We start from the raw sequence: 14,104 nt of genomic DNA on the forward strand, positions 1-14,104 counted from the left end.
ATTTTTTTCTTCCTTCTGCTTTCTAATTATCTACGCGGAATTCTAAACATACAACATCTTTTAGGATCCAAGTCACCTTGATCATTACGATCACATCGAATCATTATACCATCCCTTTGCCTTCCCTCCCCTCCCCCCCTCCCCTCTCCTCTTCCCACACACCAGACTCAGTTACCAGTTATTGCACCATTTGACCTAACTGGGTTGTGTTACATAGCGTGGTAGGCCCCGTACTCACGACCAAACATGTCTGCTGAAACTGGTCCGCGGACCAGTTTCAGCAGACATGTTTGGCCGTGTGTAGGCCCGAGCGGACCATTTTCGGGCGGATCGGACAGGTTTCCAGCGGACAACTGTTTCCTGGACTTGCTTTAAAACAGTCCGCTGGAAACCTGTCCGCCCGGACATGTACGGTCGTCTGTACAGACCTACCGTACATGTCCTGCCGCCCGCCATCCCTCGCATGCGTCGAATGACTTCGACGCATGCGTGGAAGCATTTTAAAGGCAGGCCTCCCAAGTCGCCGCGTCATTGTCGCGGCGACACCGCGTCATCAACGCGGCGACACCGCGGACACGCCCCACGTATTGTTTACGCGCGGACCTCTGTTCGATGGTGTGTACAGCCATCGAACAGAAGTCCCCGGGCAGTCCCCGGGCAGACATGTCCAATGAAAACGGTCCGCGGACCGGTTTCATCGGACATGTCTGCTCGTGAGTACTCGGCCGTACAGTTGATCCCTTGACTATTTCCACCCAACAACCCATTTCTTTCTGTATTTACAGATATGAAATTAAATCCATTATTATTTCTCAATATATACGGTGCATGTCACTGGTGCCTGATACATCTATAAACGTCCGGACAGGTGTTGTTGTTACATGTTGTCTTTTGTGAGTTTTTTGTCAGTTATTTTTGTATCCACATAGCCTTTTTGTAGCTATATGAATTTTTATACTAAAACTTTTTACCAGAGTCTGTATATATATAAAAATATTTTCTATTTTTTTATACTACAATTAAATAATTTGTATCCATTTACCTCTGATCATTTATTGTTGCCATAAGTAACCCCTTCCTACATTTCGGTCTTCACTTAGATCATTTCCCCATCCCCATACCTTTTCCTCTATATTTGTTTTCACATAACATTATGATTACAGCAACTAACCATCACTTGATGAGTGATCAACTATAGATTATTCATAATCTATAAATATTCCAACATTAGTGGTTTAACTTGCATTCCCCTCCCCCATTTCCCCAATTCTTGACATCTCTACCTTTTGCTGTATTTTGTAGTGCATCTTCCACCTGTTTTACAATAAAGACAACCTAAGGGTTTTTTGGAAGTGCGGCTGTCCATTTTTCTAGCCTCTACATTTTGCCTTGTGCATTGCCGGCACTCCTGATCTCCTGAGAAGCTATTGACTGTCCAGCACACCCACCTGGAGCGGTAACTCCCTTTTCCTACAAATTTTAATTGGTTAGTTCACCTGTAACCTAATGATAACACATTTTAGTAGTATATAGGTGATTGTGGTGACTGGTTCCAATAGGTAATGACTAAGCGCTGACATTTGCGCAAAACGTGTCTACCTCTTTGTCCCCTGCTCCATCTGTCAACCACTTGTCATATGAAGCTTCAATAAAAGGATTTTTGGAAGTGCAGCCGTCCGGAATTATTTCTTCACACTCAAGTGTACTGTTTTCCATTGAGTTTAAACCAGACAGGAAATAAGTTTCAGGGCTTGAAGGCCCATGTTTATTTCAGAAGAAAGTAAACGTTCCAATGAAAACAAAGGTTTACCCATACAGTAGGGTGACCAGACATCCCCAGTTTCAGGGGACAGTCCCCTGATTGAGGACACTGTCCCCGGACCAAGTCTGTTCCTGGTTTTGTCCCCAGATTGGATTTAATAGGGGGTAGGGGCAATTTCAAAGACAATCAGTGCAGAATTTAAAAAAAAAATAGAATTACACACCCCCGCTCCGCCATGCCTACTAGCATAGGGGGGTTGTATTTTTCCCATTATCTGTGCCCCTTTCTGATGATCATGTGCTGGTCGGAGCGGAGGGAATTTTTCTTCGCATGTTCTTCTACCTTGGCTTAAATCCTGGCCAGCCACCTGCCTATCTCCTTGCCTTCCCTGGCAGAGTGATCTTCCTCCGCTCCCCATCCAGTAGTAGCCGGGGCCCGAAGAGTAAGACTTGAGAGGCTGTGAGGCGGGCCGCGATGGGCAGAGAGTCGCTGATTGTTGCCATTACTAGTAAAGAAAAAATATGTCCCCGGATTTCATTTTAAAAATCTGGTCACCTTACCATACAGGGCCTTCCACCATCACTTTAAACACAAAAGTAAAATGACACTAAGCCTCCTGGCTTCCTTTAGCAGCACTGCTGCCCAAGCCTCAGGTTTATGCCTTTGGTTTGATATGCCAAGACTGATTCACAGCACCACTGTACCCATGTACAAACTCTGTACCACTCTTTCACACTTGCGCAGCTCCCTGCTGCACTGACTCTCACCCTGGCCTCTTGGCAGGGAACCTCCTGTTTTCTGGGTGGAGCCCAAACTACAAAACCCACTTTTCTCCGTTCACAGTAGACATTTTGGCACCCCTCAATCCGCATCCTTGAGAACTATGTGTGCCATTTCCCTCTTTCTACAAAGTGACACAAACCAGCACTGGCACAATAGTGTATATAATGTATACTGTATTTAGAGACATCAGTTAAAATCAGCATGGCTCATCAGTTCATATGCATTTAAATGTGTCAGTAACCTACCTGTGTGGGTTAGCTCAGCTGGGTGCTGGGGATTGCTCCCTTCAGTGGTTTGCCCAGTAGGATGCACGACAGAGTGCTCCCTCTTATAGTGTTGAGGATTACTGGGCACTTGACTGGTGGTCAGCTTTGGTCATAGTGTTCACCTTTAGAAGCTTCTGTTTCTTGCTTCTGCTCAGCCTCTCTTCTTTTTTGATTGCTGTGTCTCTTGTAGTCCTTTATGGCCTTTTCTTGGACTGAATAATACAAATTTAAAGGAATATTTCACTTTTTTGTTTACTTTAAGCATTATTAATATCACTGCTCCCGAAAAAATTGACATTTTAAAAACTTTTTTTTGTATTGATACATTTCCCCTGGGATGCATTGCTGGCTAATGATTGGCCAAGCATGCACTATGACCCGCATGCTTGGCTAATCATAACGCACAAAAAACGGAGAGTCATAATTGGCCAAAGCCAGGGTGGCTTTGACCAATTATGGCTCGGGGGTTTAGTACACGCCCCATACTATATAATGCCGCCTGGAAAACGGCCTTGTGTAGTGTGTTGCGGTGGTTAGGAGTGGACAGAGAGAGACAGAGAGAGTGAGTGTCATTTTTTTAAGTTAGATAGAGCAGGCAGGCAGGCAAATTTAAAGCAGGCTAGTCAGTTAGAGTTACAGTGTGTAGAGGATATATATGCATCCCAAGGTGTTGTAAATATATTTATACACTGTATTGAGTTTAGCTAGATCCACTATTGCTGATATACTGACAGGCAGGCAGGTGATTGTGCTAGCTGCAGTATTCTCTCTTGGTGTACTGTGTCCTCTGCACAGTGTACACCTAAAGCTACGTGAATACAATTTCTGTTGTTCTCATATTAATACCACAGGCAGTGGCTGATCAGCAAGTATTCTCACTTGGTGTACTGTGTCCTCTGCAGAGTGTGCACCTAAAGCTATGTGAATACAATTGCTGTTGTGCTCATATTAATACCACAGGCAGTGGCTGATCAGCAAATATTCTCACTTGGTGTACTGTGTCCTCTGCAGAGTGTGCACCTAAAGCTACGTGAATACAATTGCTGTTGTTCTCATTCTAATACCACAGGCAGTGGCTGATCAGCAAGTATTCTCACTTGGTGTACTGTGTCCTCTGCACAGTGTGCACGTAAAGCTACGTGAATACATTTGCTGGTGTTCACATATTAATACCATAAGCAGGGATCTGCAAGTATTTTATCTTGGTGTACTGTGTCCTCTGCACAGTGTGCACCTAAAGCAACGTCAAAAGATTGTTGTTGTTCTCATATTAATACCACAGTCAGGGATCTGCAAGTATTTTCACTTGGTGTACTGTGTCCTCTGCAGAGTGTGCACCTAAAGCTACGTCAAAAGATTTGCTGGTGTTCTCATATATATACCACAGGCAGGGATCTGCTCATATTAATACCACAGGCAGGGATCTACAAGTATTCTCACTTGGTGTACTGTGTCCTGTGCACAGTGTGCACCTAAAGCTTTGTCAATAGATTTGCTGATGTTCTCATATTAATACAACAGGCAGGGATCTGCTCATATTAATACCACAGGCAGGGATCTGAAAGTATTCTCACTTGGTGTACTGTGTCCTCTGCACAGTGTGCACCTAAAGCTACGTCAATAGATTGGCTGGTGTTCTCATATTAATACCACAGGCAGGGATCTGTAAGTATTTTCACTTGGTGTACTGTGTCCTCTGCACAGTGTGCACGTGAAGCTACGTGAATACATTTTCTGGTGTTCTCAGATTAATGCCACAGGCAGTGATCAGCAAGTATTGCCAGTATTTGTGCAGCTACATCTCCCTGCAGGCCATTAGTATGTCTGGAAGGACAACAAGGAGAGGCAGACAGTCACGAGCCGAAAAAAGAGGGCAAGCAGGCTCTGCGTCTAGAGGCAACAGTGCTGGTCGTGGACACGGTGCATCCTCATCAGCACGTGGCCGTGGGACATGCTCATGCTTTTTTCGGCAGCTGGCCGTGTTGAGCGGCAACATGCCGAAGACTTGGTAGAGTGGATGACCAAGCCGCCCTCATCCTCCATATCCTCTCTCACCCAGGGTCAGGGTACTTTGTCTGGCAAAGCAGCTGCCAACGCGGCCTCTTCCCTCTGCTCAATGGCAGCAGTCACTCCTTCCCTAGCCCCACCATGTCCTCCTGAGGAGTCCCCCAAACTGTTTGACCACAGTGTTGGGAACATGCTGCAGTAGGATACGCAGCGTTTTGAAGGCTCCAATGATGGTACACAACTAGAGGAAGGCAGTCCTGCACCCAGCGTTCTTTCAGGACGCACATTCAGTGCTGCTGGAAGCTTTGTAACCGATCACATGGTGCGCCTCTCCACCGACTCGGTCGATCGACTGACCTTCATAAAAATGAATCAGGCTTGGATCACCACCAGCTACCAAGCACATGATGCTGATGTAACCCAATTTTTTTTTTTGAAATGTCAGATCCCTTCAAGACTGCCTATGCTGATGTTGAGTGACTATCCTGTTTTGCTGAGTGACTATCCTATTCCTCCTCAATGATCATGCAGATAGCTTGTAAGAACATATTTGGTTCTGGGCACCGCCACCAGTGGCTAATGCCCAATTTTTCTGCCCCTGTTTAACAGGGGTGTGTAATTACAATTTTTGATGCAATACTTTGCAGCAGGGCTCATTCCTGTGCTCCAACTAGAGTACCTGTGAGGGGTTGCAGTGTTGTGGCACCCGCACCAGTGCCTAAGGCCCAATTTTTCTGGCCCTGTTTAACAGGGGCGTGTAATTAAAAATTTTGACGCAATACTTTGCAGCAGGGCTTATTAGTGCGCTCCAACTATAGTATCTGTGAGGGGTTGCTGTGTTGTGGAACCAGTGCCTAAGGCCCAATTATTCTGCCCCTGTTCAACAGGGGCATGTAATTACAATTCTTGATATAATATTTAACAGCAGGGCCCATTCCTGTGCCCACCAAGAGTAACTGTGAGAACTTACAGTGTTGTGGCACCAGCGCCAGCACCAGCACCAAAGGACCAATTTTTCTACCACTGTTCAACAATGGCATGTAATTACAATTCTTGATATAATAGTTAACACCAGGGCGTTCCAGCGCCCACCAAGACTAACTGTGAGGGCTTACAGTGTTGTGGCAACACCAACACCTAGGGCCCAAATTTCTGTAGAGTAAATACGGCAGGCCCCTACTTTCAAACATCCAACTTACAAACGACTCCTACTTGCAAACGGAAGGAGACAACAGGAAGTGAGAGAAAATCTACCCCTAGGAAGGGAAATTATCTTCTGTAAGAGGTGTCTCCTGTCCACTGATGCTTTATCACCAATCCTTGTTTCACAAAAAACATTTTTTTTCAAAAAAACATTTGTCATTGGGACAGAAAGTGAGGTGCAATCTTCTGAACAGATGCACACAGACAGCAAAACAAATGTTACAGGGGTGATAACCCTTCTCTATGTTTTCCAAAAAGCTTAAAAATAGATTTTATGGCTGGAGCTACACTTTAAAAATGTACCAGTTCAAAATTACAAACAGATTCTACTTAACAAAAAATCTACAGTCCCTGTCTTGTTTGCACCGCCTGTATACTGCTGTTCAAAGTATATAGGGCCAAAGGGGCTGGTAATGACCTGGGGGAGGGGGGGAAACCCATGCTATTTTTCTCAATGATTTTCATCCGTATTGCAGGGACCAGACATTACATTAAAGCCGCGAGCAGTTTTAAATGACTGTGACAAAGGTCTCACTGCAAATCTAAGGCCGAGTACTCACGGCAGGACATGTCCGATGAAAACGGTCTGCAGACCGTTTCCATCGGACATGTCTGGCCGGGGACTGCCCGGGGACTTCTGTTCGATGGCTATACACACCATCGAACAGAAGACCGCGCGTAAACAATACGCGGGGCGTGTCCGCGGTGTCGACGCGTCGATGACGCGGTGTCGCCGCGACAATGACGCGCCGGCGTGGGCGGCCTGCCTTGAAAATGCTTCCACGCATGCGTCGAAGTCATTCGACGCATGCGAGGGATGGCGGGCGGCAGGACATGTACGGTAGGTCTGTACAGACGACCGTACATGTCCGGGCGGACAGGTTTCCAGCGGACTGTTTTAAAGCAAGTCCGGGAAACAGTTGTCTGCTCAGAAACGGTCTGTCAGACAATTGTTTGCTGGAATCCTGTCCGCGCGGCTGTACACACGAGGGAACATGTCTGCTGAAATTGGTCTGCCGACCAGTTTCAGCAGACATGTTTGGTCGTGAGTACTCGGCCTAAATCTTACTAGAGCCAAGTCGGTGGCAGAGACTTGTTTCTTGCCAGAAGTTCTAAGTGACGCCTTGGCTGCCAGGCCTGTGAGAGGGACCTGTCCAGGGGCACTACACCCACTCTAGCTGGAGTGGCGACGAAGCAAGAGCTATTATCCTGAAGCAGGACTGCTTCCCTTATCTAGAGGCCTGAATCTGCAAGTTTCTCTCCTTTCACCAACCTATTCTATCTACCTCGAGTTGACTGTTGGTCATGTTGGACCAGTAATAAAAGCACAGAAAACGTCACCCTGCTGTCTGGACATTCCGTCATTCGCTCTCATCACCATCCTCTCCTTCATCATCATCCCTAGACACATTACAGAGGTAACATAATCATGCTGTCCCAAATCTAACCAGCAGCTCCTGAGGGAGTAGCGCTACACTATAGTAATGTAATTTTGTGCAGAGACAGTTCTAAACACGTGCCACTTCACAGGCATACTATAGACACCCAGCAGGTACGATATTTAAAGGAAGTTTTTAAAAAAATTAACTTTAAGCATCATTAAAATCACTGCTCCCGTTTTTAAAACTTTTTTTTCCATTGACACATGTTCCCTGGGGCAAGACCCGGGTCCTCAAACCCGTTTTACGACAATAACTTGCATATTAGCCTTTAAAATTAGCACTTTTGATTTAGAATGTTCGAGTCCCATAGACTTCAATGGGGTTCTAAAGTTTGTGCGAACGATCGGTCCGTTCGAAGGTTCTGGTTCGAACCAAACGGGGGGGGGGGGTGTTCGGCTCACCCTTACTGGTGATGAGACATGGATCTACTGTTATGATCCTGAGACAAAGGAACAGTCTAAGGAATGGAGGCACAGTGATTCCCCCAGGCCAAAGAGGTTCCGTGTGCAAAGGTCAGCGCAGAAGCAAATCACAACAGTTTTTTGGGATAAGAAGGGAGTTCTGCTGGTGGACTACCCTCAAAAGGGTTCAACCATCAATGCAACATATTACTGTGCTTTATTGACGAAGTTGAGGCAAAATATCAAGGAAAGCTCTCCAAAGGTGTCATCCTGTTGCATGATAACGCCTCTTGAAACTGCAAGTGAAACAATGGCAAAATTGACCTCCTTCGGCTTTCAAGTGATGCCCCATCCACCCTATTCGCCAGACCTGGCTCCTTCAGACTATCATCTGTTCCGCAATCTCAAAAAACACCTAAAAGGGCACCGATTTGGGAGTGTTCTGGAGGCAACTAATGCTGCAAATGAGTGGTTGCACCAGCAGTTGGAAGGATTTTATTTGCAGGGACTAAAGAAGCTGCAAGACAAATGTCACAAGTGCATTGACTTCCTGGGGGAATATGTAGAATAGTGTGACAGTTACAGCTTCCTAGCTCAATTTTTTATGGGTAAGGCTCAATACATATCAGCACCCCCTTGTAAAAGCCTTTTATGTTCTTAAAACATATACAGTATGTCAAATCTATTCAGGTATTACCAGTTTTTACAAAGTAACCGAGTCAACCGACATGTGCTGTCTCTGCTACATTCTGCCTGGGGATTTGCATTAATGGGTTAAGTCAGTTATTGTTATCTGTATTTCTGGAGAACTGACTAACTCTGCGGTGTGCATGCATGCCCCCTAGGCAGGACTGTTTGAAGGAATATGGGGGCCCCAAGCAAAATGGACATGGAGGCCCCCCAACCCCCCCCCTCTTGCACGCACAGGGAGGGAGGGGGGAGTAAAAAAAACATGGGGGGAGTAAAAAGAACATGGGGGGGAGGAGGGGAGTAAGAAGGACACAGGGAGGTCCTCCTTGTGTCCTTCTTACTCCCCTCCTCCCCCCTCCCTATGTTATTTTTACCCCCCATGTTTTTTTTACTCCCCCTCCCTATGTTCCCCCCCCCCCCCGGGGCCCCCCTCCCTACCGTGTCCGTACCACGCGGCAGGAGATTCAGTTTCCTGTTCCCGACCGGACTGACAGGAAGTGACAGGAAGTGAGCACTGTACCGCGCAGTACCTGGCCGATGTCCGGACTGACAGGAGGAAGGAAGAGGAGCTGCTCAGCCACGCTACACAGAGAAGGGGAAGTGACGACTTGAGGCAGGCTCTCTATAGAGCGCTCAGGCGGCTGCAGGAAGTGCGGCAAGGGCAGCAAGCAAGGGCCCTGCTTGGGGCCCCAGGTCAGCTCGGGGCCCCAAGCAATTGCTTGGTTTGCCTGCCTTGTAGCGACGGGCCTGCCCCTAGGCAGAAGTCCAGAATCACATATAATATATGCGTGATTCTGCACAGAATGGCCGCCCTGTAGCAGTATATCTGCTATGGAGCTGTCAGGAAGTGGTAAAAGTGACAGAATCTGTTTTTAACCCAGCCCCAAACCACTTAGGCCCCTTTCACACATGCAGATTGTTTGTTTCATCAGTTAAGTCACTTTTATAAAAAATAAAAAAACGGGTGAAGTTTACATCAGTTTTTAATCGATTTGTCATCCATTTTTCATCCGTTTTTACATTAGTTTTTCTTCCAGCTAGAGTCCTTAACCACTTGAGTCCCAGAGCCATTTTATCATGCAAAAAAAGGACCATTTGTCCATTTACATCCATTTTTCTTCCAAACAGTTTTTTGTTTGTAACGGAAAAAAATAGGGCTTTGATCTGTTCCAAAAAATGGATGTTGACAGAAGCTGATGTAAACGGATGTAAATGGATGATCATCCATTTACATCCGTTTTTCCATAGAGATGCATTGATATCCGTTTTTTAATACGTCAATGGATGAATACAAAACAAACAGTCCACATGTGTGAAAAGAGGCCTTCCAGTTACATCAATCCTGTATAAGCTCTGAATAAGTCCAACATGGAGCTTACATGAGGTTTGGCTCCTTGAGGAACAAAGTAGCACAGTTAGATGGGGAAGGTGAGTATAAGGCTGGGTTCACACTACTACACTACTTTCATCCTACTTTGCCCTGTGTTCAATGTTTCCCTATGAGAGCGTCTTGTAGCGTCCTACACAAGTCGGTCCGACTTTGAAAATGCTCCCTGTACTACTTTTGGTCCTACATTGATCCTACTTCAGGCCCATTGAATATCATTGAAGTCGGACCAAAGTAGTATCCTGTTCATGAAAGTAGGATGGATGTAGGACCAATGTAGGATAAATGTAGGACCAATGTAGCAGAGAAAAGTAGGATGAAAGTAGTGTAGTAGTGTGAACCCAGCCTTCGAGACTGTCACCACTCTGAATTGGCCAAGTGATTGAGCTAACAGAAAAAGTTGGCAAAGTTATTTAGTCTCAATAACGTTGATAAGTACAAACTAAAACAGTATGCAACTTAAAGTGGAGGTTCCATCAAAAAAACAATTTTGCTTTAAACTCTAGCTTACGACTAAAAAAGAAAAAAAAAAGATTTTTTTTTTTTTTACTCATCTGGAAATGCCTGTTGCTATGCGGTCCCACGAAATCTGTCTTTGAATCCACCTAGGATTCTGACATCATCTCCCTCTAATGCTCCTGGGAAATGTGTGTCATCATTTCTCAGGATGCAGTGCGCTGTCCAATTATCACTCCCCGTCCAAGACTTCCAGGAAGTAAGTGCCTGTAGGCTTCACATTGCCCACAACCAAAATGACAACGGTGTAGATATAGTTTTATAAACTATCTTTTTTTAATATCTATGCGGATCGGCGACGGATTGTAAAATAGTAAGTGACCGGATTTATATTATAAAAACGCAGGATGAAAGGACATACATTTAAAAAATGCCAATTGTGGTTGGAACTCCGCTTTAAAGAGCAAGATGGCATAATAGTGGAGAGGGTAATTGTTTTGCAGAACCATCATTTTGGAAAAAAAAAACATTGAAGATAATCAGCATTTTTAAAACAGCAAAAAATTACATGCAGCCAGATTTTTCCAGGCATAAATAATGCTGTAATATGACAGTCTTAAATTGGGCAGTGCTTACTGAAATATCGGTTGTAATGGTCAATACAATGTCTACTTGATAAACAATTGGCCCACTACAGCATCATTTGATTGTATTTTTCCCTAAAGGATATAAATTATTGCAAGTGTTGGTAAAAAAGCTTCATATTTTTTCTGCATGTCAGTACTATACCTGTGGGAAGAAAAAAAAAAAAGGAGACTCCTTTGAAGACATTAAAGGCATCCACATAATAGCAAATGATAGAATATTTGCTGTGCTTGAAGATGTGCATGATGGTCTTTATGAAAGTTATGGAAAAAATATGATATCACAACCAACAATATTATAACTTCAGAGATTTAAGGCCCATTTTAGCAATAGATACATGATAACAACATAGGGTAAAAATGGTTCTAATGTACTTATTAGGTATGTCTCACAATCTCACAGAAGCACCAGTTTTTTGATCCATCAAACAACAGAACATATAAGAAGATGCATCAAAGGGTGGCTATGTGTTTGCATCAGAGAAGTTCCACCACTATCTCTTTGGAATTCCTCTAAAGATGCCATATAATCATAAATCCCTATAAAAAAACTGTCAAGACCTGTTAGGTAGGTAAAGTCATGCAAGGTAATAATGTTACTTCTGGTAAAGAACTATGATGTAAATGTGACATTGCCTAAAAATCCAAAGACTATTTAAAGGGGAGTTCCAGCCTTTTAGTGTAGCTGCTGACTTTTACTAAACAGACACTTACCTGCTCCACGGTCCAGTGATGCGGCCGCCGGAGCTCCGCTCCTCCCCCCCCCTCTCCGGCCGGCGCCTCCATTCGTAGTGTGGGCACTCGGCCTGTGACAGCTTTCGGCTTCACGGCCGGGCACTCACTGCACATGTGCGAGTCGCGCTGTGCTCTATGAATGGACAGGCGATCTCATGGGACCTGTCACGTGTCCCAGGATATCACCTAAAGGGAGGGGCTGCCTAAGGCGAGAAGAGAAGTCGCCGAGGCGGTCCCTGGGCAGAAGAAGGAAGTGGGACAGGAAGTCCCACTCCTACCGAAGCCCCCACCCCCCCAAAAAAAATGACATGCCAAATGTGGCATGTAAGGGGGTGAGGAGTGCTTAAAGCGGAAGTTCCACTTTTTGGTGGAACTCCCCTTTAAGATACAATCTCCACAACAACTCACACAGTAAGATTGGCTATTGGAGAGGAACTTTTGGATGGGACTGTGATTTACAGCACTTGGTGGCATCTGGAAAACCTCTAAACCCTGCACTGCTACAAACCTTAAAGTAATAGTGAAGGATATCATTCTGACAGCAGCCAAAAGGATTCATGAAGAAACCCTACTCAATAAAGTGTTTCAACTTACAGAGATTTTTTATGCTGTCACATTTTTAGATCTGCAATCTTTTGGGATTACAATTTTATACTCTGACATGAACATTTAATGTCAGAAGATAAAATTGAAATCCCAAAAGTATTCAGTTCCGAAATGTGAAAGCAGCTGCATACAGCTCATCGAGCAGGCATTCGGAGCTCAAAAGCATGAGAAAGAATGAGAATGTATTGAATTTGCATTCCCAGAGACACTGAACATGAAAAACGGCAGAATCGGTCAAGAAAATGGACAAGCCAGCCACCATTCTTTGTCATGTTTACCCTGTAAGCTTTTCAAAACTATGACTACACAGAAAAACAAATAACTACCATACCCAGATAAATGCACTTGCATAAGGCCCCTTTCACATTGGGACGTTTTTCATGTGGTACAGCGCTAAAAATAGAGCTGCTATACCGCATGAAAAATCATGCCCTGTACTCTTCAATGTGAAAGCCCGAAGGCTTTCACATTGAAGCGATGCGATAGCAGGAGTGCTCCAAAAGTCCTGCTAGCCACATCTTTACCGCGGTATAGGAGCGGTGTGTTCACCGCTCCTATACCGCGCCTTCCCATTGAAATCAATGGGAAAGCGCGGTAATACCGCGGTAATACCGCCGCAACGTGCCCGAATATCGCGGTAAACACGATGGTATAGTATAGTACATATGGTATAGTACAAGTAGCGTGGCTATACCGTCACCGCGGGTCCGCGCCTCAGTGTGAAACCGGCCTAATACTGAGGTTTGCTCAACCCTGTTGATTAAAAAAATGATTAATCAACATCAGTGCTTAGTAGGGTTACAACTTCTATTCATCAAGATTATCTGGCTTGACAGGTAGAAGGAAGAGATCTTCCAGCATAGACAGAATTGGAATTGTGGCCCTATTCATTTAGATATTTCAATTTAAATGAACCAGTCAGTGAACAAGAGGAGAGAGTTAAATATTATTTTATCGGAGGACATTTAAAAATAAACATATAGTGTTAAAAGGGACATGATCTAATCCAGTGGCAGCCCGTCCATACGCAAAACACAGGGATGCCACCCCCCTAATTCAAGCATCTGGCACCTAATCTACATGCAGGGTGCCAGATACATAAATTCCAATACTGGAAATATCTCCTAAACCTCCACGGTTCAGGAGATATTTACAATAGAGCCGTGCGCAGGCGCACTTTAGAAACCGCGATCGTGCCGTTTCTAAAGAGGACCATGCCGCGGCGGCTCACACACGAATGTGCGGGTGTGACGTCACGTGACTCCGGCCAGTCACAGAGATAGAGTTTTGCGACCCTGAAGGAAGAGGGTGAAGATGGACGCTTGCTGCTAGTAGGGACAGTGGTGACATCGCAGGCTTCGGTTTCAGGTAAGTGACACATAATGGGCTACTATGCGAGAGCTGAATTCTGGCTTCAATTTGTTAGTTGTTCTAAATCTGCAAATACATTTAATACTCCGCTGCCCCCCCTCCCCACACATTCCCCCTCCACATTCAGAAAGTGTTTTACAGGCCAGATCACCAGGTGAAAACAGGGGGGAAGTGCCAAAGAAATATTATTTTATGCTGCATTAGACTAAGCTGTTTCTGTTATGTTAGGCCTTTTGGCTAAGATCAAGTGTAGTATCTGTTTTTATCAGTTGCCAGAGAAGGCGTTATGCTACTCCCAAGAGTGGAGAGTAGGGATGAGCTTCGTTTTCGAGTCGAACTCATGTGGCCTTG

The sequence above is a fragment of the Rana temporaria genome, chromosome 4 (genome assembly GCF_905171775.1).
Source record: "Rana temporaria chromosome 4, aRanTem1.1, whole genome shotgun sequence".
Lineage (NCBI taxonomy): Eukaryota > Metazoa > Chordata > Amphibia > Anura > Ranidae > Rana > Rana temporaria.